This window comes from Piliocolobus tephrosceles, chromosome 5 (genome assembly GCF_002776525.5).
Source record: "Piliocolobus tephrosceles isolate RC106 chromosome 5, ASM277652v3, whole genome shotgun sequence".
In the NCBI taxonomy this organism is placed as follows: Eukaryota; Metazoa; Chordata; class Mammalia; order Primates; family Cercopithecidae; genus Piliocolobus; species Piliocolobus tephrosceles.
This window is the reverse complement of record NC_045438.1, coordinates 46,117,897-46,141,911: the sequence shown is the minus strand read 5'-3', so window position 1 is coordinate 46,141,911 and position 24,015 is coordinate 46,117,897.

The window sequence follows — 24,015 nt, the reverse complement described above, 5'->3', positions numbered from 1 at the left end:
GTACAAAAAGAAAATTAAGATATAGTTCAGTTTATCAGTAATTCTCCAGAAAATAATGGGTCATAGAGATGTTAACATCTGTTAACAAAGAATGGCTTTAACTATGGTTGTGTCTGTGGCTCTCAGTAAAGCACACTGTGAGTCATTGGCTAAATGGGATAGAAGCACTGATAGATATGTTTTAAATGAAACATTTTATAAGGGAAAGAAATGAGAATCAAATTGCTTACAAACTAAGTAAACTATTTGATTGTAACTAAGACATTTAATTTTATTTGACATATTGATTTAAAATCTGTACAGATTATACCACTGAAAGAGCTAATGGAATTTATAGAGACAATCTCACTGATGTGCTTACAGAGAATGTAAACTGATCCTAATGTAGGTATATTCAGAAAATTTTGAAAGTGAGCACCATCTAGACTGTGTTAAGGCTGGGCATGGTGGCTCATGCCTGTAATATCAGCACTTTCAGAGGCCAAAGTGGGCAGATTGCTTGCGTACAGGAGTTCAAGACCAGCCTGGGCAACGAGGCAAAACCCATCTCTACAAAAATAAAAAAATTAGCCAGACATGATAGCACGCACATGTGGTCCCAGTTACTCAGGTGGCTGAGGTGGGAGAATCCCTAACACCTGGGAGGTAGAGGCTGCAGTGAGCCATGATTGCACCACTGCACCCCGGTCTGGGTGACAGAGAGAGACCCGGTCTCAAAATAATAATAATAATAAATAATAATAATAATAATAATAATAATAATAATAATAGTAGTAATAATAATATACACAAAGATGGGAACATAAGAGAAGAACCCTGTTCTAAGAAGTAGGTGTTTTATAATATTAAAAAGATAGGACATGCAGAGTTTCAGCCAAGATGGCTGACTAGATGCAGCCAGAAGGGACAGCTGCCATGAAGACTGGGACATCAGGAAGACTGACACACTCAGAGCAGATCTTCAGTGGGAAGGCGTTCAGAGTGGACAGAGGGAGGATGTAAACAGTGGGCTAAATGGGGAGGAAGCTAGGAACCCTGCACAGAGCTACCAAGCACTGGGATTTGTTCGTGGTCCCCAGTGATTCCTGGGAAAGGGATGAGTTGAACAGGCAAGGAGTGGCCTGTTCTCATCATGGACCTTCAGATTCCTGGCAGCAGGAGACTCCATGATTCCCATGGACACTTGAGCTGTCAGGAAGAGATACATCGAGTGGTGGTAGGAGCAGAACTCTAGCCTGTGTGGAGCCCAGAGGATTTGGTGTGGGAACATCTGCAATGGAATATAGCCAGGGACATCCATCCCCCAAGGCTTTCCATGATCTTCTAGGAGACTTTAGCCTCTGGGTGACTGTAGGATCTGGACAGAGCAGGGTGGTTTCGCCCGTGATGGTGCAAGTCTCATCTGAGTGCCCTCCTGTCCGTTGGCCTTTCCCAGGGTTCCAGCCGCACCCACTTGCATTACAACTTCAGATATTCAACATGGGTGGTTCCTGGGAGGTCCTTAACATAGCTCCTTTGCTGGAAGACTGTGTCTGGTTGTTGGAAAACAACCCCTGCCAACATGCAGGAGCCCACCCCCACTTTCTCCCTACTGCAGCCTCCCTAGACTGCTTTGCTGGCATGTACTCATCCATGGCCACCCCTACATCACTTTACAAGAGTGCATGTGCACATGCACCCCGCTGTGCCACTGCTGCCAATGTGAGTGCACCCCATCACCCCACCCCTGGCTGATGTGTGGGCACCTGGCTGTGCCACCATTGCCATCTCAAGTGCATGCAGAGACACAGGCAATCACATCCTCCACATGCTGCCACCACCATCAGTGTAAATGTGCACACAGAAGCCAGCAGCCCTGTGCCTGGCAGAGCCCCATCTCTACTTCTGCCACCACCAGTGCAAGTGCAAGCATAGATACCAGCAACCTTGCTAACACCCTACCCCCACCACGACACTGGCATGAACACACATAGGAACACTGGAGCCCCACTCCCACTGGTACATGGCCCTAGCTGACACATGTGTACCCCATTATCCTTCCATAGCTGTTGGCACATGCAGGCAAGCATAGATCCTGCTGCCACTGCTCTGATAAAGTGCTTTGGCTGGCACCACACATCAGAGTGTTGTGGCCAGCTTATCAGAAACACCTTGACCCTGCCAGTATATCAATTTCCTAACTTTGAGGGGCCAGTTTACAAAACCAGTTGCCTGGTACCAGTTCCCCAGAGTTAGAGCATGTGGCCCAGGAGTGCTGAGCTGAGAATTGGCCCCCTAAATCTTCCAGAATCCAAGCCACTTGACAGAATCCCCTTATACCATGATCAAATCACCAAGGACATAAAAGAAGATAAAAGCAAAAAAAAAAAAAAAAAAAACCTATCCGAAGGATAGCAGCTTCACAGATTGAAGGAACATCAGCCCACATGGATGAGAAAAAAACAGAACTTTCATCAGCCCACATGGATGAGAAAGAAACAAGAACTCTGACAACTAAAAAAACCAAAATATCTTCTTTCTGCCAAATGACTGCACTAGTTCACCAGCAATGGTTCTTAACCAGGCTGAAATGGCTGAAATAATAGACATGGAATTCAGAATATGGATAGGAATGAAGATCATTGAGATTTAGTAGAAAACCAAATCCCAATCCTAGTAATCTAGGGAATACAATAAAATGACACAAGATATAAAAAAATGAAATGGCCATTTTAATAAAGAACCAAACTGATCTGATAGAGCTTAAAAACTCACTTCAATAATTTCATAAGACAATTGCAAGTAAAATGGTAGAATTAATCAAGCCAAGGAAAGAATCTGAGATCTTAAAGATCTGTTCTTCAAAATAAGTCAGCCAGACAAAAATAAAGAAAAAAGAATAAAGATGATTGAACAAAGCCTTTGAAAAATGTGAAATTATGTAAAGAGACCAAATCTATGACTCATTGGTATCCCTGAAAGAGAAGGAGAGAAAGAAAGCAACTTGGAAAACATATTCCAGCATATTGCCCATAAAAATTTCCCCAGTCTTACTAGAGAGGCTAACATTCAAATTCAGGAAGTGTAGAGAACCCCTGTAAGATACTGCACAAGACAACCATACCCAAGGCACATCATCATCAGATTTTCCAAAATCAAACTTAAAAAATGAAAAGTTAAAGGTGACTAGAGCAAAAAGTCCCATCAGGCTAACTAACAGTGGAACTTTCAGCAAAAACCCTACAAGCTAGAAGACATTGAAGGCCTATATTCAACATTCTTAAAGAACAGAAATTCCCACCAAGAATTTTATATCCGGCCAAACTAAGGAGAAATAAGATCTTTTTCAGACAAGCAAATGCTAAGTAAATTTGTTACCACCAGACCTGCCTTACAAGAGGTTTTTAAGAGAGTGCTGAATATGCAAAGGAAAGACCGTTACTGATCACCACAAAATACACTTAAGTACATAGACTATTGATACTATAAAGCAACCACACAAACACATATGCATTATAACCAGCTAGCAACATGATAACAGAATCAAATCCACACATATCAATATTAGACTTGAATGCAATTAGGCCAAATGCCCCAATTAAAAAATACAAAGTGGCAAATTGGATAAAGAAGCAAGACCCAAGAGTATGTTGTGTTCAAAAGACAGATCATTGAGGTAGAAAACTAACAAAGATATTCAGCATCTGATCTCAGCACTTGACCAAATGGTTCTAACAGACCTCTGCAGAATTCTCCACCCCAAAATAACAGCATATACATTCTTCTCATCTGCACATGGCACATATTCTAAAGTTGACCACATAATTGGCCATCAAAGAATTCTCATCAAATTAAAACAAAAAACAACTGAAATCATACCACTCTTGGATCACAGCACAATAAAAGTAGAAATCAATACTAAGAAAATTGCTCAAAACCATACAATTACATGCAAATTAAACAACCTGCTCCTGAATGACTTCTGGACAAACGATGAAATTAAGGCAGAAATCAAGAATTTCTTTGAAACTACTGAAGACAAAGATACAACACACCAGAATCTCTGGAACACAACTAAAGCAGTGTTATGAGGGAAGCTTACAGCACTGAACACCCACATCAAAAAGCTAGAAACATCTCTAATACACAACCTAACATCACACCTAGAGGAACTTGAGAAACTAGAGCAAACCAACCCCAAAGGTGGTAGAAGACAAGAAATAACTAAAATCAGAGCTTAACTAAAGGAAATTGAGATGTGAAAAATCATATAAATGATCAAAAAAAAATTCAAAAGTTGGTTCTTCGAAAGAATAAATAAGATTGATAGACCCCTAGCTAGACTAATAAAGAAAAAAAAAAGAAAGAAGATCCAAATAAACACAACCAGAAATGATAAAGGGAACATTACCAACAAATCTACAGAAATACAAAAGCCCCTCAGAGACTAGTATTTACACCTCTATGCACACAAACTACAAAACTTTCAAGAAATGGATAAATTCCTGGAAACATACAACCTCTCAAGATTGAATGAGGAAAAAATTAAATCCCTGAACACACCAATAATGAGTTCTGAAGCAGAACTCAGAAAGCAGAAAAAGCCCTGGACCAGACAGACTCACAGCCAAATTATACCAGATGTATAAAAATCTGGTACTATTCTGAAAAATTGAGGTGAGACTCCTCTATAACTCAATCTATGAAGCCAGCACCAACCTGATACCAAAACCTGGCAGAAACACAATTAAAAAAGAAAACCTCAGGCCAATATCCTTGATGAACATAGATGCAAAAATCTTCAACAGAATACTAGCATATCAAGCAGCACATCTAAAAGCGAATCTACCATGATCAAATAGTTTTTATCCTTGTGATGCAAGGTTGGTTCAACATATGAAATCAATAGATATAACTAATCTCATAAATAGAACCAAAAACAAAAACCACATGATCTTCTCAATAAATGCAAAAATGTTTTTAGTAAAATTCAACATCCTTTCATGTTCAAAACTCCCAGCCAACTAGGTAAATTGAAGGAACATACATCAAAATAATAAGAGCCATCTATCAATGACATTGTTTATAGAATTAGGAAAACTGTCTTAAAATTCACATGGAACCAAAAAAGAGCATGAATTCCCAAGATAATTCTAAGCCAAAAGAACAAACTTGAGGCATCACTTCACCCAATTTCAAACTATACTACATGACTACAATAACCAAAACAGGATGATAGTGGTACAAAACAGTCACATAGATCAATGGAATAGAATAGAGAACCAGAAATAGTGCTGCACACCTACAACCACGTGATCTTCAACAAAGTCAACAAAAACAAGCAATTGGGAGAGGCCTCCCTATTCAATAAATGGCACAGGGATAACTGGTAGCCATATGCAGAAAATGGAAACTGGACCCATTACTTACATTATATACAAAAATTAACTCAAGATGGATTAAAGACTTAAATGTAAAACCCAAAACTATAAAAATTCTGGAAGATAACATAAGAAATATCATTCTGGACATAGGCCCTGGCAAAGATTTCACAACAAAGATGCAAAAAGCAATGACAACAAAAACAAAAGTTGACAAATGGAACATAATTAAATGAAAAAGCTTCTGCACAACAAAAGAAACTATCAACAGACAGACAACCTACAGAATGGGAGAAAATATTTGCAACCTATGCTTCTGACAAAGGTCTAATATACAGACTCTAGAAGAAACTTAAACAAATTAACAAGCAAAAAACAAATAACCCCATTAAAAATTAGGCAAAGCACATGAAGAGGCACATTTCTAAAGAAGACATATAAGCAGCCAGTAAACATATGAAAACATGCTCAATATCACTAATCATTAGAGAAATGCAAATGAAAACGACAATGAGATGCCATCTAACTCCAGTCAAAATAAATACTAAAAAGTAAAAAATTAATACTAATAACAAATGCTGCAGAGGTTGTAGAGAGAAAAGAATACCTATACATTGTTGGTGAGAATGTAAATTAGTTCAACCACTGTGGAAAGCAGTTTGGTGGTTTTTCAAAGAACTTAAAACAGCATTAGCATTTGACTCAGCAATTTCATTACTGAATATATACCCTCCAAAATATAAATCATCCTATCAGAAAAACACATGTACTTGTGTGTTCATCACAGTAATATTCACAGTAGCAAAGACACGGAATCAACCTGAATGCCCATCATAGGTAGAGTAGATAAAGAAAATGTGGTATATATAAACCATGGAATGCCAGTCAGCCATGAAAAGTAATGAGATCACGTACTTTGCAGCAACATGGATGCAGCTGGAGGACATTACCCTAAGCAAACTAAGCAGGAACAGAAAACCAAATGCCACACGTTCTCACTTATAAGTGGTAGTTAAACATTGAGTACATATGGACACATAGAAGGAAACAACAGCTATCACAACCTACTTGAGGGTGAAGGTTGGGAGGAGGATAAGGATAAAAAAACTACCTATCAGGTAATATGCTTATTTTACCTAGATAATGAAATAATCTGTACAGAAAACCCCATGACATGCAACTTACCTATAAAATAAACCTGCACATGTACCCCTGAACCTAAAATAAGAGTTTTAAAAAAGACAGCACATGCCAAATATAAAAAAGTACAGACAAAATGAAAAATATTAGCATCAAATTTTTATTACCCAAAACTTAGTGCTTTAAGTTTTATATTTCTAGATTGTTTTCTAAATCCTTTTCACCAAAATATTACAGTATAAATATTGTTTTGTAAGTTACTTTTTCTAATCAGTGACTTCTATCTTCCATTCCAGTAAATATTTATCTCACATTTTCCCAAGCCATATTAATATTTTTTTAAGTATTCTGCAAAATATTCTTTACAGATGATTTGTCCAAGGCAGTACCTATTCCAAGCCTGTATATTGCATCTGATTATTGAACATTATAAATTTACTTTAAACTAGCAGATTTTTTTTTTGTATGACATTGACTTGTTGAAGAGTCCAGGCCTTTCTCTTGCCTTTATCTGATTGCTTCCTCATCTAGTTTTTTTCCACATTCCTGGTATAACCTGTACCCTTCAAGTCAAATCAAATAAACAATTTTTGGCTACAGAATATCTTAACAGGTATTGTCCTTATGATACCTTTAATACTTTTAAAATAAATATGATGACAGAGAATAAACATAACATGAAATATTATATTTCCAGATAATTCAAATCTCTCATTTAGTCATCAGACTCAACTTTAAGTCTTATACCCAGAAAGTAAGGAAGAGTGAATGATCAATGTGTGTTTTACATACTTTGCTTTTCTATTTTCTTCTCTCTAGCAGAAGTGCACATGACCAGTGAAGCAGTAAAATTGAAGAGTATCAGGAAAAAGAGAAGAAAAGCAAAAGACCTTGACATCAACAAATTAAGTATAACCGTAAGTAATATGTACAACTAGAGTAATAAACACAAATAAATTTATTTTACTATTTAAATTTTCAAATATGAAGATTACATATTGAGAATGACAGAGTAAGAACCTAAAATATTCTCTCCTCCATAAAAGCAATAATAACACTGGCAGAAATAATCAACTTTTTCAGAATTCAAAAAATCAGTCAAAGCCTTAGACAACTTTTTCAGAATTCAAGAAATTAGCCAAGGCTTTGCAACTATCAAGGAAAAATAGGTACAAGAACAGGCAAATCCTAGTAAGAACAGTAAGCTTTATGACACTTTAACTTGCCCCTATTCCATCTTCCTTTCTCAAGATCCATGGAAACCTTGGAAACCACCAGATTGCAAACAAGGTGAAATTTATAGCCTAGAAAGAAAGATGAGTGTTGAAGTCATGCTTATGCATGTACACAGAGACCTTTGAGAAAGAGTGGGAGACATTAGTTCCAAGAGTTTAAGAAAGTCTCTGTTCATATGACAAAAAAAAAAAAAAAAAAAGCTAAATGACAAGTTTGAGATGTTCACACATGAAAAAGGCTACAGACTTTAGAAAATTAGTTTAAGAGAGTCACTAAAAAAGAAGCAAGAACAGCAAACCCTGAAGAGGGGCCAGAATCTGATGCCTAGGGTTGCCAATATGATACTAATGAAAGTTACAGTTTTCACATATACACCATGGAATACTATGCAGCCATAAAAAAGGATGAGTTTGCGTCCTTTGTAGGGACATGGATGCAGCTGGAAACCATCATTCTTAGCAAACATTCACAAGAAGAGAAAACCAAACACCGCATGTTCTCACTCATAGGTGGGAACTGAACAATGAGTTCACGTGGACTCGGGAAGGGGAACATCACACAATGGGGCCTATCATGGGGAGGGGGGAGGGGGGAGGGATTGCATTGGGGAGTTATACCTGATATAAATGATGAATTGATGGGTGCTGACGAGTTGATGGGTGCAGCACATCAACATGGCACATGTATACATATGTAACAAACCTGCTCGTTATGCGCATGTACCCTAGAACTTAAAGTATAATAAAAAATAAATAAATAAATAAATAAAGAAAGAAAGAAAGTTACAGTTTTCAACAAAAAGCTATGAGACATGCAAATAAACAAAAAGTATGGCTAATATGAAGGAATAAAGCAGTCAATATAAACCATCTCTGAGTAAGCAAAGATATTGAACATACTTGACAAAGACTTTAATTCAACCAATTTAAATATATTCAAAGAAGAGAAGAAAATCATGTCTAAAGAACTAAAGGGGCCAGGCACAGTGGCTCACACCTGTAATCCCAGCACTTTGGGAGTCTGAGGTGGGTGGATCACAAGGTCAGGAGTTCAAGACCACCCTGGCCAAGATGATGAAACCCTGTCTCTACTAAAAGTACAAAAATTAGCGGAGCATGGTGGTGGGCACCTGTAATCCCAGCTACTTGGGAGGCTGAGGCAGGAGAACCACTTGAACCCGGGAGGTGGACATTGCAGTGAGCTGAGACTGCACCACTGCACTCTAGCCTAGGAAACAGAGCAAGACTCCATCTCAAAAAATAAAATATAAACAAATAAAAATAAAATTAAAAAATCCTAAAGGAATGTATGACCAGCTATAGTGACTCACACCTGTACAATTCCCAGCACTTTGGGAGGCAAGGGAATCACTTGAGCCCAAGAGTTTGAGACTGGCCTAGGAAATATAGCAAAACTCTATCTCTACAGAAAAATACAAAAATTAGCCAGGTATGGTGGCATGTGCCTGTAATCCCAGCTACTTGAGGGCTTTAGGTGGGCGGATGACTTGAGCCCAGAAGATCAAGGCTGCAGTTAGCTGTGATTATGCCACTGCACTCCAGCCTGGGTGACAGAGTTTAAAAAAGTATGATAATTCTGTCTCACCAAATGGATAATATCAATAAAGAGACAGAAATTATAAAAAGATCAAGTATCAATTCTAGAGTTGAAAAGTACAGTACAGAAATAAAAAAATACTAGAGATTCAACAGCAGATTTGTGTAGCCAGAAGAATCAGTGAACTTGAAGATAAGCCAATTGAAGTTATACATTTTGAGAAATAGAATGGAAAATAAATTAAGAAAAATGAGCAGAGCCTCAAAGTTCTGTGGCGCACCAAGCATATCAACATATGAATAATGGGAATCCCAGAAAAGGAGAACAGACAGAAATGGACAGAAAAAATATTTGAAGAGATTATAGCAGAAATCATCCCAAGTTTGATGAAAAATATTACTCTATATATTCAAGATTCTTAGAAAATTCCAAGAAAGATAAATTACAGTAGATCTACAACTAGATAAATAATAATGAAACACTCAAAAGTTAAAGACAACATCATAATCTGGAGAGTAGAAAGAGAGAAGTGATTTATCATGTACAAGTGATCCTTAATAAGATTACAGGTAATTTGTTATCAGTAAAATGGAGGCAAGAAGGCAGTGAAATGATATAGTTAAAATGCTGAAAAAGAGACTATCAAGACAACTCTATATCCAGCAAAACTAACTATCAAAAGTGAAGCAGAAATTAAAACTTCCCAGATAAATAAAACTGGGAGAATTTGTTATTAACAGACCTGTCCTATGAAAAACTGCAGAGGAAGTCCTTCAGACTGAAATGAAAGAATCTATATATGAAATTATATTTACATGAGGAAATAAAGAGCACTAGCAAGTATAAAAGTACTTGGGTAAATACAAAAGAAAGTATAAACATAACTCTTATCTGTAACTCTTTTGTTTCTCCCAAAGGGCAACCATGTAAATAATTAATTATAAGTCTGTGTTGCTGGGCATAAAATGTACAAGTATATAATTTATATGACAATAACAGCTTAATAAAAGAGAAGGAAATGAGGCTAAATAGAAACATAGTTTTTGTAGATTATTAATACTAAGTGCTACTAATCAGAACTATATTGTCATATGTTAAAATGTTATATTAGTTTCCTAGGTCTATCATAACATATTAATATAAACTAGATAGCTTAAAACAATGGGAATTTATTCTCTCACACTCTTGGAGGCTAAAAGTATGAAATTAAGATGTCATTATAGCTATTCTCCCTCTGAAGGCTGTATGGAAAAATTCTTTCTTTCCTCTTCCTAACTTCTGATTACTCCTGACAATCCTTGGCATTCCTTAGCTTGCAGCTGTATTGCATCAATCTCTGCATCTGTCATCACATGGCCTTCTTCTCTGAATCTATCATTTGTGTGATTTTCTCACATTAGGACACCAGTCACTGAATTTAGGCACAACCTAATCCAGTACGATGTCCCCTTAACTTAACTAATTACATCTGAAATATCCCATTTCAAAATAATGTAACAGTCTCAGGTTTTTGGTAGACACGAATTTTGGGGTGACATTATTCAACACAATACTGGTGTTAATTGTAATTCCCAGAGTACTGCTAAAGAAATCACCCAAAGAAATAAAAGGCAACAATGTAATAAAAATGGTAAAGTGGAAAATATGTGACACAAAAAGACAGTAATAATGGAGAAATAGAGAAACATAAAAGACATAACACATTCAGAAAACAAACAGCAAATAAGCATAAATGGATTAAATACTTTAATCAAAATGAAGAATCTGACAAAAATAATATAATTCAGTGATATTACACCTATAAGAGGCACCTTTAGATTGCACAACGTACGTAGATTTAAAGTTTTTTAAAATGCCAAAAGATATACCAAGCAAACAGCATCCAAACAAGAGCTGAATGGCTATGTGAATATCAGAGGAAATAAGCTTCAGTAAAAAATGGTTAGTAGGTACAAAGGAGAATATTTTTGTATGATAAAGAGGTTAATCCATTAAGAGGATATAACAATTATGAGCGTGTATGCATCTAACAAGAGAAACTCAAAATACATGAAAAAAAGGTTAAAATTTGAGGAGAGAGACAATTCAACAATACTAGCTGAAAACTTCAATAATCCACTTTCCTCTTTTTCTGAATAATTTTGTACTAAATAAACAAATGTTGAAAGGCTCACTCACAGACAACAGATAACTGTTGTTCTTTAGCATTCCTTCATTTTACAACTTTCTCTGGTATGTGTGCAACAGGACACTCTTCTGGGTGAAGTCCACAACAACATCCTTGAAGGACACTTATTTTAGAAAATATGGTGGACATTTTTGTTCACCCTGCATCATGTCTGACAGGGTCCACAGGCAATGATCGAAAACCATCTGTTTTTTGTTTTCCCCCCACTGGGAAAAGACAGTTGTCTGTATTTAAAGCTCAAATTCTATTTGAGGTCATCAAATATTTTCTGTGATTACATATGGAAAGTTCTTCAGATGTCTGTTTAGTCTAGTTGATTAATAGTATCAATTAAGTCCTCTACATATTTAATGATTTTCTTGATCCTTGTTCAAGGAAGGAATCTACTTTCAATAATGAGTAGAAGATGAATCCAGAAATCATGAAATATTTTGGGCTTGATTAACGCTATGAATCAACTAGACTTAACAGACATTATTTAGAGTATTCCATGTAACTATAGCAGAATACTTGTTTTTCTCAAATGCACATGGAGCATTCACCAACATAGACCATTTAGCCATAAAACAATGTATTTAAATGGGTTGAAATTGTGTATGTTATGTTCCTGACCAGCAGAATAAAATTAGAAATCGATAAGAAAATTTGGAAAATGCATAAATATGTGAAAATTAGCCATTGTACTTACAAAGAAAGGGTCAATAATGAAATCACGAGGAATTTAAAAAACACTTTGCAATGAACAAAAATGAAAAAATAATATACCAAAACATGTGAGTACAGCTAAAGCAGTGATAGGAAGACATTTATAACTGTAAATGCCTAAATTATAAAAGAGGAAATATGTCAAATTAAAAACCTGATCTTCCACCTTAAGAACCTAAAAAAAGTAAACTAAACTCAAAGCAACTAGAAAGAAGAACATAATAAAGACTAGAGGGGAAATAAACAAAATTAACAATAGAAAAATGGTAGAAAATATTAGTTAAACCAAAAGTTAGTCCTTTTCAAAGATCAACAATATTGACAAACTTTTAGCTAGACTGATGAAGTATCAAAGGGAGAAGACAAAATTACCTAAGCAAGAAATTAGAGAGAGGACATTACTACCTACTTTATAGAAATAAAAATGCCTAAATGAAGACTGCTATGAATGATGCTAGGCCAACAAGTTAGATAGTCTAGGTAAAATGAACAAACTCCTAAAAAGACAAATCAAAATTAATTCAAGAAGAAATAGAATAACTGAGAAGTCTTTATACAGTAAGCTCACCATACACTGGTGTCCATCTCAGGGGAGGATTCTAAACACATTGCCAATACCACACACTGGTATCAATGCACTTGCACAAGTCTGCTAAGACAGGATACTTGTATAACAAGTTAAGCAAAGGAACTTCATGACTCACAGATAGGCAGCAAAGGGCCACAGAAGCCTATGATTCAGCTCAGGTTGGTCTCTCCAGGCTTAGGAGAGTTGCTCAAAATGGATAGAGTCTACTCTGTACAGGTGTACCCCACATCTCATGACAGCTAAGGGATCCTAAAAACATACTGTGCTCTGAGTTATATATATCAGGCAATTAGAACAGCAAGGCTGAAGCACTGCAGGACATCTTGCTCTAGAAGAAACAGGTAGGAAACTTGGACTGCTCCAGCCAGTTCCTTCTTATCTAATATATTGCATTCTTAGCAGATTCTACAGTTATTCTTGAGTACTACAAAGGAGAAAGTGGGGGAAGAGATGAGTTACCAAGGCCATTTAGGAATTTGTCTTACAGACCTACACAAAGTAAAGAGCTTGAATTTGTAATTTAAAACCGTTGCACTAAGAAAATCCTAGTCCTGGATGGCTTTACTGGTCAATTTTACCAAGTGTATGGAGAAAAATTGACAACAATCCTTCACAAATTTTCCAAAGACTTAAAACAAGAGAAACACAATGAGGCTAGCATTACCCTGGCACCAAAACCAAATGATGATATCTTAAGAAAAGGAAACTACAAACCAATATCCCTTATGAATATAAAATGCAATTTAAAATCCTCATCAAGTTGCTAGAAAACTGACTTCAGCAGCATATAAGAAAATTATATGCTATAACCAACTGAGATTTATCCTAAAAATGTAAGGCTTGGTTGACATGAGAATACCAATCTAAGCAATATACCACATTAACAGAATAAAGAACAAAAACACAATGATTAACTAAATAGCCACAGAAAATGTATTTGACAGAATTTAACACTATTTGGGATTTAAAAAACACTCATCAAACTAAGAATAGAGGAGAACTTCTTCAACCTGATAAAGGCATCTATGAAAAACCTGTATCTACAACCATATTTAAGGATAAAGACTGAAACCCTCTCCCTTAAGTTCAGAAAAAAGAGAAGGATGTATCTTCTCATTATTTATATTTGACATAAAAAAGAAATTAAAACATCCAAATTGAAAAGGAAGAAGTAAAACTACTTCCATTGCTAGATGACATGATTCTTGTATATAGAAAAATTTAAGGAGTCCACTATAAAACTATTAAAACTAATGGATGAGATCAGCAAGTTTGCATGATATGAGATTGATAAACAAAAATCAGTTGTATTTCTATACACTAGTAAAAAATATGAAAATAAAATTAAGAAATTTATTTCATTTATAATAACATCAAAATAATAAAAATATGTGGAAATTTAACCAGACAAGTGCAAAACTTGTATGCTAATATCTATAAAACAGTTTCAAAGTTTTCTATAAACTCTTAATTTTTTTTTTTTTCAGAAATGGACAAGCTGATGCTAGAACTCATATGGAAATGTAAAGGGCCAAGAATAGCCAAAATAATCTTGAAAAAGAAGACCAAAATTGGAGTACTCACCTTTTCTATTTTAAAACTTACTACAAAACTACAGCAAATAAGGCAAGGTAGTACCAGCCTAAGAGTATGTACAGCAATGTCATAGAATTGAGAGTTCAGGAATCAGCCTTACATCTATAAATTTTCTTTTTTTAATTTAAAATAGCTTTATTGAGATAAAACTGACATATAATAAATTGCACATGTTAAAAGTATATAACTGATATAGTTTGATAGAAATTTATCTGCAATCAAGATACTATACAAATCCGTCACTCCCTCTGCCCATCCCCACCCCCACTCTTTCATCTCCATGCAACCACGAATCTGCTCTCTGTCACTAAAGATTTGTTTGTATTTTATAAAGTTTTACATAGAGAGAGTAATGTGGCATGTGCCCTGATTTTCCTGGCATCCTTCACATAGCATAATTATTCTGAGATTCATACTTGTTTTTGTGTAACATGAATATATACTAATTAGTTTATTAATTCACCTGTTGATGGACATCTGAGTTGTTTCCAGTTTGGGCTATTATAAATAAAGTCGCTATGCAAATTTTTTCTTCAAGTATTTGTATGTACCTATATTTCCTTTTCTCCTGAGCAAAAATCTAGGAGTGGAATAACTGGACCATATGGTAGGTGCATGGTTAGATTTTTAGGAAACTTCCAAACTATTTTCCAAAGAAGCTTCACCATTTTATTGGCTATTATTCCTAATAGCTGGTATGAGAATTCTAGCTCCTGCACATCTATTCCAATGCTTGCTATAGTTGGCCATTTTTATTTTAGCCATTCTAATGCGTATATAGTGGCATATCATTATGGTTTTTACAATACTTTTATTGTAAGTTTGTAGATTCATGTACAGGTTTGTTACATAGGTAAACATGTGTCATGGGGGTTTGTTGTACAGATTAGTGCATACCCATTATTTTTTCTGATCCTCTATCTCCTCCTATCCCTTCACCCTCTGATAGGCCCAAGTGTGTATTGTTCTGCTCTATGTGTCCACGTGTTCTCATCATTTAGCTCCCACTTATAAGTGAGAACATGCAGTATTTGGATTTCTGTTCCTGTGTTAGTTTGCTAAGAGTAATGGCCTCCAGCTCTATCCATGTCCCTGTAAAGGATATGACCTCATTTTTCGTGGCTGCATAGTATTCCATAGCGCATATGTATCATATCTTCTTTATCCCAACTCTCATTGATGGGGATTTAGGCTGATTCCATGTCTTTGCTATTTTGAATAGTGTTGCAATGAAGATATGCATGCATGTGTCTTTATAAGAGACCATTTTATATCCCTTTGGGTTTATACCTAGTAATTGGATTGTTGAGTTAAATGGTGTTTCTCTCATTAGGTTTTTGAAGACCTGCTACACTGTTTTGAACTAATTGTTAAACTAATTTACACTACCAGCAATAGTGTATAAGCATTCCTTTTTCTCCACAACCTTGTCAGCATCTGTTATTGTTTTACTTTTGAGGAATAGCTGTTCTGACTTGTGTGAGATGGTATCTCATTGTGGCTTTGGTTTGCACTTCTCTAATGATCAGTGACGCTTAGCTTTTCTTCATATGCTTGTTGGCTGCATATATGTCTTCTTTTGAGAAGTGTCTATTTATGTCCTTTACTCATTTCTTAATGGGGTTGTTTGATTTTTATTGTAAATTTGTTTAAATTTCTTATAGATCCTGGATCACATACATGCTTTGTCAGATGCATAGTTTGATTTTTTTTTCTTCCATTCTGTAGGTTGTCTGTAACTAGGGTGGTGAAAGATCTCTACAAGGAGAACTACAAACTGCTGCTCAAAAAAATCAGAGATGACACAAACAAATGTAAAAACATTCCATGCTCATAGATAGGAAGAATCAATATCATAAAAATGACCATACTGACAAAAGCAATTAATAGATTTGATGCTATTCCTATCAATCTAACATTAACATTTTTCACAGAACTAAAAAAAATGTTTTAAAATTCACGTGGAGCAAAATAAAAGCTGAAATAGACAAGGCAAGCCTAAGCAAAAAGAACAAAGTTGGAGGCATCATACTACCCAATTTGAAATTATACTACAGTACAAAACAGCATCGTATGGCTACAGTAACCAAAACAGCATGGTGTGGGTACAAGAACAGACACATAGACCAATAGAACAGAATAGAGAATCCAGAAATGAGACTTCACACCTGCAACTATCTGATTTTTGACAAACCTGACAGAAACAAGCAATGGGAAAATATTTCCTATTCAATAAATGGTGATTGGATAACTGGCTAGCGACATGCAGAAGATTAAAACTGGACCCTTTCCTGACACTACATAAAAAAATTATATCAAGATTAATTAAAGACTTAAATGTAAACCCCAAAACTACAAAAGCCCTAGAAGAAAACCTAGACAATACCATTCAGGACATAGGCATAGGCAAAGAATTCATGATGAAGATTAATTGCAAACAAAATTAATTGCAACAAAAGCAAAAATTGACAAATGGGATCTAATTAAACTAAAGAACTTCTGCACAGCAAGAGAAACTTTGCATTTTCAACACTGGAGCCAAGAAAACACAAAGGGAGAAAGAATGGATTCTTCAAAAAATGATGCTGGGGCAATTGCATACCCACATAGTAAAGAAGGAAGTTCGACTCCTTCCTCACACCATATACAAAAATTTACTCAAAATCAACAAAAGACCTAAATGTAAGAGCTTAACTATTAACTCTTAGAAGGAAATATAAATATAAATATTTGTGATCTTAGATTAGGCAATGGTTTCTTATACACGACACTCTTAAAACTTAACAACAGGTTCTGAGATAGCCAAATAGGAATAGCTTCAATCTGCAGCTCCCAAAGTGATCAACACAGAAGATGGGTGATTTCAGCATTTCCAACTGAGGTACCTGGTTCATCTCATTGGGACTGGTTGGATAGTGTGTACAGCCCGCAGAGGGCGAGCTGAAGCAGGGCAAGACATTGCCTCACCTGGGAAACTCAAGGGGCGGGGGGATTTCCCTTTCCTAGCCAAGCAAAGCCCTGACAGACTGTACCTGGAAAAACGGGACACTCTCACTCAAATACTGCACTTTTCCTATGGTCTTAGGAACTGGCAGACCAGGAGATTCTCTCCCATGCCTGGTTCAGTGGGTCCCACACCCATGGAGCCTTGCTCACTGCTGGTGCAGCAGTCTAAGATCAAACTGTGAGGCAGCAGCCTGGTGAGGGCAAGGGCATCTGCCATTGCTAAGGCTTGAGTAGGTAAATAAAGCAGCTGGGAAGCTCAAACTGGGCAGAGCCCAACAGCTCAGCAAGGCCTACAGCCTCTATAGACTCCACCTCTGTGGGCAGGACATAGCTGGACAAAAGGCAGCAGAAATTTCTGCAGACTCAAATGTCACGGACAGACTGCCTCCTCAAGTCTGACCTTGTGTAGCCTAACTGGGAGACACCTTCCAGTAGGGGCTGACAGATACCTCATATAGGTGGGTGCCCATCTGGGACGAAGCTTCTAGAGGATGGATCAGGTAGCAATATTTGCTGTTCTGCAATATTTGTTGTTCTGCAGCCTCTGCTGGTGATACCCAGGCAAACAGAGTCTGGAGTGGGACTCCAGCAAACTCCAAAAGACTTGCAGCTGTGGGACCTGACTGTTAGAAGGAAAACTGACAAACAAAAAGGAATAGCATCAACATCAACAAAAAGGACATCAATACAAAAACACCATCTGTAGATCACCAACATCAAAGACCAAAGGCAGATGAAACCTCAAAGATGGGAAGAAACCAGAGCAGAAAAACTGACAATTCTAAAAACCAGGCACCTCTTCTCCTCCAAAGGATCACAGCTCCTCACCAGCAATCAAACAAAGCTGGATGGAGAATGACTTTGATGAGTTGACAGAAGTAGGATTCAGAAGGTGAGTAATAAGAAACTTGTCCAAGCTAAAGAAGCATGTTCTAACCCATCACAAGGAAGCTAAAAACCTTGAGGAAAGGTGAGACGAATGGCTAACTAAAATAAACAGTGTAGAGAAGAAATTAAATGACCTGATGGAGCTGAAAACCACAGCACAAGAACTTCGTGAAACATGCACGAGCTTCAATAGCTGATTTGATCAAGTGGAAGACAGGAAATCAGCGATCGAAGATCAACTTAATGAAATAAAGTGTGAAAACAAGTTTAGAGAAAAAAGAGTAAAAAGAAATGAACAAAGCCTCCAAGGAACATGGGACTATGGGAAAAGAGCAAATCTACATTTGATTGGTGTACCTGAAAGTGACAGAGAGAATGGAACGAAGTTGGAAAGCACTCTTCAGGATATTATCCAGAAGAACTTCTCAAACCTTGCAAGGCAGGCCAACATTCAAATTCAGAAAATACAGAGAACACCACAAAGATACTCCTCAAGAAGAGCAACCCCAAGACACATAATTGTCAGATTCACCAAGGTTGAAATGAAGGGAAAAATGTTAAGGGCAGCCTGAGAAAAAGGTCAGGTTACCCACAAAGAGAAGCCCATCAGACTAAGAGCAGATCTCTCGGCAGAAACCTTATAAGCCATAAGAGAGTAGGGGCAAATATTCAACATTCTTAAAGAAAAGACTTTTCAACCCAGAATTTCATAACCAGCCAAACTAAGATTCATAAATAAAGGATAAAATAAATAAAATCCTTTACAGAGAAGCAAATGCTGAGAGATTCTGTCACCACCAGGCCTGCCTTACAAGAGCTCCTGAAGGAAGCACTAAACGTGGAAAGGAACAACTGATACCAGCCACTGCAAAAACATGCCAAATTGTAAAGACCATCAGTACTATGAAGAGACTTCATCAATTAACAGGCAAAATAACCAGCTAACATCATAGTGACAGAATCAAATTCACACATAACAATATTAACCTTAAATGTAAATGGGCTAAATGCCACAATTAAAAGATACAGACCGACAAAATGGATAAAGAGTCAAGACCCATCAGTGTGTGGTATATAGGAGCCCCATCTCATGTGCAGAGACACACATAGGATCAAAATAAAGGGATGGAGGAAGATCTACCAATGAAAGGGAAAGCAAAAAAAAAAAAAAAAAAAAAAAAAAAAGAGACAAAAAAGGGCATTACATAATGATAAAGAGATTAATTCAACAAGAAGAGCTAACTATCCTAAATATATGTGCACCCAATACAGGAGCACCCAGATTCATAAAGCAAGTGCTTAGAGACCTACAAAGAGACTTAGACCCCCACACAATAATGATGGGATACTTTAACAACCCACTGTCAATATTAGACAGATCAATGAGACAGATGGTAAACAAGGATATCCATGACTTGAATTCAGCTCTGCACCAAGCAGACCTAATAGACATCTACAGAACTCTCCACCCCAAATCAACAGAATATATATTCTTCTCAGCACCGCATCCCACTTATTCTAAAATTGACCACATAATTGGAAGTAAAACACTCCTTAGCAAATGAAAAAGAACAGAAATCATAACAAACTGTCTCTCAGACCACAGTGCAATCAAATTAGAACTCAGGATTAAGAAACTCATTCAAAACTGCACAACTGCATGGAAACTGAACAGCCTGGTCCTGAATGACTACTGGGTACATAACGAAATGAAGGCAGAAATAAAGATGTTCCTTGAAACCAATGACACAACATACCAGAATCTCTGGGACACATTTAAAGCAGTGTGTAGAGGGAAATTTATAGCACTAAATGCCCACAACAGAAATCAAGAAAGATATAAAACTGACACCCTAACATCACAATTAAAAGAACTAGAGAATCAAGAGCAAACACATTCAAAAGCCAGCAGAAGACAAGAAATAACTAATATCAGAGCAGAACTGAATGAGTTGGAGACACAAAAACCCTTCAAAAAATCAATGAATCCAGGAGCTGGTTTTTGAAAAGATCAACAAAATTGATAGACCACTAACAAGATTAATGAAGAAGAAAAGAGAGAAGAATCAAACAGACACAATAAAAAATGAAAAAAGGGGATACCACCACCGATCCCACAAAAATGCAAATTGCCACAGAGAATGCTATAAACACCTCTACACAAATAAACTAGAAAGTCTAGAAGAAATGGACAAATTCCTGGACATACACCCTCTTAAGACTAAACCAGGAAGAAGTTAAATCTCTGAATACATCAATAACAGGCTCTGAAATTGAGGCAATATTTAATTGCCCCCAAGCAAGAAAAGTCCAGCACCAGATGGATTCACAGTCAAATTCTACCAGAGGTACAAATGGGAGCTGGTACCATTCCTACTGAAACTATTCCAATCAATCAAAAAAGAAAAAAAAAAAAGGAATATTCCCTAACTCATTTTATGAGGCCAGTGCCATCCTGATACCAAAGCCTGGCAGAAACACAACAAAAAAAGAGGATTTTAGACCAATATCACTGATGAACACTGATGCATCAATTCTCAATAAAATACTGGCAAACCGAATCCAGCAGCACATCAAAAAGTTTATCCACCACGATCAAGTTAGCTTCATCCCTGGGATACAAGGCTGGTTCAATATACACAAATCAATAAGTGTAATCCATCACATAAACAGTTCTCAACGATAAAAACCACATGATTATCTCAATAGATGCAGAAAAGACCTTCAACAAAATTCAACAGTGCTTTATGTTAAAACTCTCAATAAACTAGGTATTCATGGAACTTACCTCAAAACAATAAGAGCTATCTATGACAAACCCACAGCCAATATCATACTGCTGGAGCATTCTCTTTGAACAGTGTGACAAAACAAGGATGCCCTCTCTCACCACTCCTATTCAATACAGTGTTGGAAGTTCTAGCCAGGGCAATCAGGCAAGAGAAAGAAAGAAAGGGTATTCAATTAGGAAAAGAGGAAGTCAAATTGTCCCTGTTTGCAGATGACCTGATGTATATTTAGAAAAACCCATCATCTCAGACCAAAGTCTCCTTAAGTTGATAAGCAACTTCAGCAAAGTCTCAGGATACAAAATCAACGTGCAAAAATCACAAGCTTTCCTATACATTAATAACAGACAAACAGAGAACCAAATTATAAGTGAACTCCCATTCACACTTGCTACAAAGAGAATAAAATAACCAGGAATACAACTTACAAGGGATGTGAAGGACCTCTACTTCACACTACTTGATGTAGTTCATCAAGGAGAACTACAAACCCCTGCTCAACAAAATAAAAGAGGACACAAACAATTTGAAGAACATTCCATGCTCACGGATAGGAAGAATCAATATCATGAAAATGACCATACTGCCCAAGGTAATTTACAGATTCAGTGTCATCCCCATCAAGCTACCAATGACTTTCTTCACAGAATTAAAAAAAAAAAAAAAAAGAAAGAAAAAAAACTACTTTAAAGTTCATATGGAACCAAAAAAGAGTCCACATAGCCAAGACAATCCTAAGTAAGAAGAACAAAGCTGGAGGCATCATACTACCTGACTTCAAACTATACTACAAGGCTACAGTAACCAAAACAGCATGGTACTGGTACCAAAAGAGATATGTAAACCAATGGGACAGAACAGAGGTCTCAAAAATAACACCACATATCTACAACTGTCTGATCTTTGGCAAACCTGACCAAAACAAGAAATGGGGAAAGGATTCCCTATTTAATAAATGGTGCTGGGATAACTGGCTAGCCATATGTAGAAAGCTGAAACTGGATACCTTTCTTACACCTTATACAAACATTAATTCAAGATGGATTAAAGACTTATATGTTAGACCTAAAATGATAAAAATCGTAGAAGAAAACCTAGGCAATACCATTCAGGACATAGGCATGGGCAAGTACTTCATGTCTAAAACACCAAAAGCAATGGCAACAAAAGCCAAAATTGACAAATGAGATCTAATTAAACTAAAGAGCTTCTGCATGGCAAAAGAAACTACCATCAGAGTGAACAGGCAACCTACAGAATGGAAGAAAATTTTTGCAATTTACCCATCTGACAAAGGTCTAATATCCAGAATCTACAAAGAACTTAAACAAATTTACAAGATAAAAAACAAACAAACAACCCCATCAAAAAGCGGGCAAAGGATATGAACAGACACTTCTCAAAAGAAGACATTTGGCTAGGCATGGTGGCTCAAGCCTGTAATCCCGGCACTTTGGGAGGACAAGGCGGACAGGTCAGGAGATCGAGACCACCCTGGCTAACACAGTGAAACCCTGTCTCTACTGAAATAAATAAAAAAAAATTAGCCAGGCATGGTGGCAGACCCCTGTAGTCCCAGCTACTCAGGAGGCTGAGGCAGGAGAATGGCATGAACCTGGAAGGTGGAGCTTGCAATGAGCTGAGATCATGCCACTGCACTCCAGCCTGGGTGGCAGAGCAAGACTCCATCTCAAAGCAAGAAAAAAAAAAAGACATTTATGCAGCCAACAGACATATGAAAAAATGCTCATCATCACTGGTCATCAGAGAAATGAAAATCAAATCCACAATGAGATACCATCTCATGACAGTTAGAATGGTGAACATTAAAAAGTCAGGAAACAACAGATGCTGGAGAGGATGTGGAGAAATAGGAATGCTTTTAAACTCTTGGTGGGAGTGTAAATTAGTTCAACCATTGTGTGCCCACAGCCTTGGGCAATTCCTCAAGGATCTAGAACTAGAAATACCATTTGACCCAGTGATCCCATTACTGGGTATATACCCAAAGGATTATAAATCATTCTACTATAAACAACACATGCCTACATATGTTTATTGTGGCACTATTCACAATAGCAAAGACTTGGAACTACCCCAAATGTCCATCAATGATAGACTGGATTAAGAAAATGTGGCACACATACATTATGGAATACTAGGCAGCCATAAAAAAGGATGAGTTCATGACCTTTGCAGGGACATGGATAAAGGTGGAAGCCATCATTCTCGGCAAACTATCACACAGACCGAAAACCAAACACCGCATGTTCTCACTCATAGATGGAAATTGAATAATTAGAACATTTGGACACAGGGTGGGAAATATCACACACTGGGGCCTGTTGGGGACGTGGGAGGCTAGGGGAAGGATAGCATTAGGAGAAATACCTAATGTAATTGACGAGTTGATGGGTGCAGCAAACCATTATGTATACCTATGTAATTATGTATACATGTATACCTATGTAACAAACCTGCACATTGTGCACACATACCTTAGAACTTAAAGTAAATAATAATAATAAAAAAAAGGCAAATACCACAAATTAATAATGGGCAAAGGATTTGAATAGACAAATACCAAGATGATACACAAATGGCCAGTTAATACATCAAAAATGTTCAACATCATGAGTCACTAGATCAGTGCAAATAAAAACCACATGTGATAGAACTTCATACACACAAGGATGACTATAATTTAAAGGGAAGAAAATAACGAGTGTTGGCAAGGATGTGGAGAAACTTGATTCCTCATACATGGCTGTTAAAAATGCAAAGTGCTGCAACCACTTTAGAAAAAGTTTGGGATTCTCTCAAAATAGAGTTACTGTATGACTCAGCAATTCCACTCTTAAGTATATACCTGAAAGAACAGAAAACACATGAGTACACAAAAACTTGCACATAATGTTCACTGGAACTTTACTCATATTTGCCAAAAGGTAGAAACAACAC